We start from the raw sequence: 6,441 nt of genomic DNA on the forward strand, positions 1-6,441 counted from the left end.
AGGCACTCCTGGCTGGCCCATGGATCCTGAGCAGGCCGCATGGGGAGCTGCTTGCTCAGGAGTGCTCACGGGTTAGGGTAGATCCTGAGCAGGCCGCATGGGGAGCTGCTTGCTCAGGAGTGCTCACGGGTTAGGGTAGATCCTGAGCAGGCCGCATGGGGAGCTGCTTGCTCAGGAGTGCTCACGGGTTAGGGTAGATCCTGAGCAGGCCGCATGGGGAGCTGCTTGCTCAGGAGTGCTCACGGGTTAGGGTAGATCCTGAGCAGGCCGCATGGGGAGCTGCTTGCTCAGGAGTGCTCACGGGTTAGGGTAGATCCTGAGCAGGCCGCATGGGGAGCTGCTTGCTCAGGAGTGCTCACGGGTTAGGGTAGATCCTGAGCAGGCCGCATGGGGAGCTGCTTGCTCAGGAGTGCTCACGGGTTAGGGTAGATCCTGAGCAGGCCGCATGGGGAGCTGCTTGCTCAGGAGTGCTCACGGGTTAGGGTAGATCCTGAGCAGGCCGCATGGGGAGCTGCTTGCTCAGGAGTGCTCACCTGTTACGCAGAACATGGTGTATGGACTTTATGGAAGTCCGGGCAGCACTACTGAGTCTTGAGCTGAGCACTGGGTGAGGGTTCAGAGGGCAGGAATAGGGGGACACAGAGCCCAAGCTTGCCCTAATTTCTTTGAAGTCTTTGGATTTAGGTAAGAGTTAATGCGTATACTGTCTTCTGTTCTACAGACTGTCCATCCTTCCTTTCATCTTTAAACGAAACATTACTTCAACACCTCAGTTATTCATATCCTGATCTCTCATCATCTCACCACACCGAGACGCTAATGTATGAATAAAATGGATGCTTCTGAAAGATACGCCGTTCTTTCTAAGCTCCACCTGACAAAAGCCAGCTGTCACTTCTTACCCACACAGAGCTCTTCCCTTGCCCCTGTGGGCTGTGTTCCAGGATGTTCCATGTCCTATGATGCTTGTACACACTGTACATGTGGTGTTTGTGGATGTCCTCTGTGTCCTCAGGGGATTGGCTCCAGGACACTGGCTTTCCCCGCCTTCCACGGGAAATGTGGAGAAATGAACAGCTGTGGTCACTATCCACAGTCTAATGGTTGCTAGGTAACTGGTAAGTATAAATATTGTTAATACTATGAGTTATTAAAAGAAAGGTTTGAAATAGAGATCCAGAGGGCTGTGTGAGAAAACAACAATGGGACATTTGATTTTTGTCTAAAAATTTGGGCACTCATATGATTAGGAGATTTTTGTTTTCTACATCGCAGTGCATTGCATTGCACTGTATCAGCACTTTAGAGATGATTTAAAGCAAAAAGAAGAATATGCATGGGTTTATTTGCAGATATCGTGCCCTGTTTTCTTATAAGAGACTTGAGTATGCTCAGATTTTGATATCACAGTAGTCCTGGAGCAAATCCTTTATGAATTCTAAGGGGTGATTTATATTACAGTCTTGATATAATATTTTATTGTTAAGAAGAGTGGAAGTGTAAAGGTCAAACTGTGTCACACTTGTGTGGCTGGCATATTGATGTTTGTTCTATTATTTTTCCACACATATCCCATTATTACAGGATGTTTCAAAAGAAACCTTTTTTCAAGCCTAAGATTCTTGGTAGAAAAATTTTCACCACACCAAATGGTCCTTGCTTTTCTTTGTATGTCATTGGCACGTGAACGACATCAATCATGCATACGGAATTCCCCACAGGAGAGTGGCCGGGTCACACCATCCGGGTGCAGTCAGTCAGGATTGGTAGGGTCATGCTGAGGAGCCACTGCAGTGGTTTTGAGCTGGTTTCGGCAAGCTCCACGTGCAGCGTGTGTTGGTGGAAGCCTTTGCCTCTGTTGTCATTTACAATTCAGGATGCAAGTCTCCACTGTGTTGCATCTCCGGCCTCTGTAGGGTCATGCCCCAGTTCCCACACGTGTTGGCCTTAGGTTGACCTAGTCATTTCTTCTGCGCACACTCCACTAGTGGGAACGAGTTACATGGCTTCAGTTTACTGCAAGGGGGGACTTGTTGGGATCGATTCCACGGTTTTCTTGTTCCATTGGGATTGGCTTGTGTTTGCGGCAGAACAAGTAGCAGAGGAGGCTGCTCACATCTTGGGATGCCTCCAGGAAGAATATCACCATGTCATGGCTGTTGTTTTGAGACGGAATGCACACCACCCTGGCCATGGACGCTTTACCCCTCTGCCCCAAGTTCTGGGATCGCAGGCATGCACCTTCCATGCCGACCAGAAGTTTTTGAATGAGATCTGAAAACAAGGAAGAGGTACAAGTGAAGAGTGAGAGAAAGGGGCAGCTTGGGTTGGCCTGCAGGGATGCTGTGTTTTTCTCTTTCCAGCGTTGTGTTCAGTTTAGTGGGTTGAAATCAGCCTCACCAGGAGAATCTACGCCGTGGAAATGTGCAAACATAGGTTTTGTTTTGGATAGCTGACCATTAAGCACTTACCAATCCCCTGCAGGAAGGAAAGAGAAGATAATTACGTACCTACCAGTGCCTGTGCATTAGTATGCTAAATCCCAGAACATTGAGTTCTCACAACAACCTGTATAGGAACAACACTAATATCATGGACAGAGAATGAGATTTAGAGGAAAAGAGTGAGTCTAGAAGGTAGACACAATCATACTTGATTCTGGGTTTTTCTGGCTTTAAAACCTATGCCTCTTTCTCTGTATCACTGCCTGTAATGTTTGCCATTTTCCGTCACTATAACACATAGTAGTACCTAAAGAAGAGACTTATTGGAAGCTGAAAGTCTAAACAGCATGGTCTTGGCCCTGGTAAAGGTTTAATGGTAGCTAGCACCACCATAGTTGAATGCGTGCTTGGGAGAATGTGTGGGGGAGAAAGAGCTCACGGTCAGGTGGAAAGCCAGAGCGAGGGCTGTTTTATAGAAGCAGTCTTACAGACCAGAGTCTAGAGTATGGTTTGAGAATCTCTTAATATGTGGTCTTTTAGAAGTTCAAACCTCTGCATTTTACGCAACCAGCTCAGAGGATCTTTAAGAAGGTAGATCACAGGTACTCCTGTGTAACCATCTCCCTTAATTAGCTTTGACTGGTGAAGCTGAAGGGCTGGGGACTGGCAGAGGCATGGAGCTACATACAAGCTGGAAAAGCCAAAGACGGGAGAAATAGGGAAAGGCCTGTGTGGCCCAGACAAACAGGACATAGCAAGCACAGAACGGTGAGACAGAGGGCGAACCCACTCAGCAGTGAAACCCCTAGGCACTGGGTTGGAAATGAACTACGCAACTTTCGGGGGAGGAAAGCTGAGAGGGGAAAAACTGGGAGAGAATGAGGGTGGGGATGACACTGTTTAAGAGGAAATGGACTCACTACCCGACTCAGCACTGAAAGCCCACTGTACATCACCTTTACAATGAAAAAAGAGGAAGGATACTCATTCATTCATGCATTTGTCCATTCATTCATTCCCCGGCTAGCCTTGAACTTACCACTCTCTTGCGGAGCCTACTTAGTGCTAGGAGGACAGGCCTACGCGCTGTCTGTTCTCAGAAGGGACGTGAGAGGGTCCTGCAGAGGCAGGAAAGGCCCAGTGAGCATGAGCTCATGATTCCCTCCTGGCTCAGTCATCTCAGCTCAGTGGCCACAGGTAGCAACAGCAGGACCCTGCTAAGGAAATATTGGAGAAATGAGAAATCATCGGCAAATCTGGGCCTAACAGAGTTAAATCATTGAAAGAAAATGGACAGAATTGGCACATGTGACTCGCTTACAGAGCAGCGCCTCCTATGTTCAAGTACTATTCTAGATGGTAGGGAAGGAGCCAAAATAAACACCTGGCCCCCAAAATCACTGACAGCTTTGAATATCAAGACTTGTTAATCCTATAATCTGGTTTGAAAGTGGACCGTGAAGTAGAGGAGGTTGTGAAAGGAGTTGGTTTTCTTTCTCAGCTAAATTGCCACATGTTGGCAATTCCTGCGAGTGCAGGTTTTGTTTTGTGCGAGTCTCCTCATCTTCCTCCCACCTCCCTCTCCACCCTCAACAAGCTTCCTTGTTCCATTTTCATACTTGTATAGAAAGCGCCCTCCTTCACTCTGTCCATCCCCCACCCCACAACTTGTACCCACCCCCCAGACAGTACATGCTTCAACTTCTTAACATTCATATTTGAAAATGCAGGTTAAAACTGTTCACAGGGGCGTCACCATAAACTGTACTTTGATCAGGATGTATCTGTCCTCCTCATCTACTCCCACCCTCCCCAGCGCCCTCCCCCATAGGACTCAACAGCTTTCAGAAGGTTCCTTTTTTTCCAGCTTCATTCACCCATGAAGTATTTCAGTGCTGTTCACCCTCTAACGTTTTATTCCCCTTCTGATCCCTTCAAACATTCCCACGCTGCAAATAGGTATGTGTTAGACTGTGAAATAGACATTGATATTATATATAGGCCATGCATATGTATGGGGACAGCAGTTATAGGCCATCACACCAAGGCGTTGGTTGAGATAAAATCTTACAAACTCCTGTTTTGCTCTGGCTGGCTTCAAACCACAGTCCCCTGATTTCCACCCCACAATGACAGGCTTGAGTGCTTGTACATGTCCTTGATCTTTTCTTTTTGTATCTGTCTCTTAGTAAAATTTGAGTTCCAAAAAGAAATTATTCATTCCAAACACTGATAATTGAAAAAAATTAACGTGATTAATTTTTAACGTGATTGATTTTTAACTTGTGATTCAGTCACGACTGACATTCTTTGACCATCCATTAACAGGGAAGTTTATCCGTGAAAGACAATATCCATGGCAGTTACAACCACAATACACAACCACTCTAGAATGAGATCTAGATTTCAATCCCAGCTCTGGTCTTAGCGATGAGGTCTTGACCAAGTTACTGAACCTCTCTAAGCCTCAGTGCCTTCACCTGGAAGAAGGCAGTAATGAGGTGAGCATTCACTGAGACAATGCCGGGAGTTTGGCACACAGTAACCCCCAGTGTGTATTCGGAGGGCATTTTGTATTTTCTGGACTAAAGGGTTTGTAAGCTGCTTGGTTCTGTTCTCTGCTGTGCAATCAGAAGGCATAGCCCTTGCTCTCCGCAGTCTCCAGGCAGCGCTTTGTAGCTTGCTTCACTCTCCGTCACTTATGTGCAAGCAGGTAACCATTAGCAAAGGAGAAACTGTGCTCCAGTGGTAGGTGTTGGCCTCCTGTTAGACCTGGTCAGTGTGTCTGCTATTTTACTAGCAGTAAATCTTCGGTACAAGGTGCACCTAGTTTTGAATCTTTAAAAAACGAAATAAAAATGACCAACAGGTTTAGCTTTAAGCTACCTACAGGATGTGCTGCGCTGAGCTGGGTGCTGGTGGCTCATGCCAGCTACACAGGAGGCTGAGGTCTGAGGATCTGAATTTGAAGCCAAGCTTGGCAGAAACTCTGTAAGATTCCTATTGTTAATTAACTACCAAAAAGTCAGGAGTGGAGCTGTGGCGCAAGTGGAGAGCATTACCCTTGAGCCTAAGAAGCTCAGCGATAGCACTCAGGCCTTAAGTTCAAGCCCCAGAACCAACACAAAATAGGGGGCAAAGAAGAAGACACCTCTTACATAACTTTTGCAGGACAGAGCAACACTTATTAGCTCACCATGACTTAGAACTACAATGTGCATTTTTTTTTCTAAGTACAAATTTGGGAAGAAATCATCAAAGACTAAAGTAGGCATGATCACCCATACCATCCACGTTTGGCTCAAGTGGTCAAATGCCTGGCTAGCAAGCATAAGGCCCTAGCACCATCAGGGAAAAAAAATGAAAGAACCAGAGACATAATCTTCTCAGGTTAACACAAGTAGGAGACAGAATGACAATCTGAACTAAAATATATGCAACCCTGCATAGCCAGGGTTGCCTCCCCAGCCGTCCTGAGAAATACCTACCCCAGCTGCCTCCAAACTCCACTGCTTGTCAGCACTGTGGCTTGTTCACCACCGCCTCAGAAGCCTGAGTCTGCCAGCGCCTTCTTCAGTGCAACTCTACCGCTCGGACAGACGTCAGCTATCACACTTAGAACATGTCTTGACTCTACTTCTCCAAGAAGAGTGATGCCAGGAAAAGGCCCTGGTGATCGAGGCTGCTTTAAATCAAATGGGTGAGGGCGCTGGGGAGGGTGAGAGTAGATGAGGACAGATACATCCTGATCAAAGTACAGTTTATGGTGACGCCCCTGTGAACAGTTAACCTGCATTTTCAAATATGAATGTTAAGAAGTTGAAGCATGTACTGTCTGGGGGCGGGTACAAGGTGTGGGGTGTGGGGTGGACAGAGGGAAGGAGGGCGCTTTCTGTACAAGTATGAAAATGGAACAGGGAAGCTTGTTGAGGGTGGTGTGGGAGTTGGGAGGAAGGATGGGGGAGATACACAGAACAAAACAAAAAGGGAATACCAG

Source organism: Dipodomys merriami, unplaced genomic scaffold, assembly GCF_024711535.1.
Source record: "Dipodomys merriami isolate MVZ:Mamm:240054 unplaced genomic scaffold, mDipMer1.0.p SCAF_81, whole genome shotgun sequence".
Classification (NCBI taxonomy): domain Eukaryota; kingdom Metazoa; phylum Chordata; class Mammalia; order Rodentia; family Heteromyidae; genus Dipodomys; species Dipodomys merriami.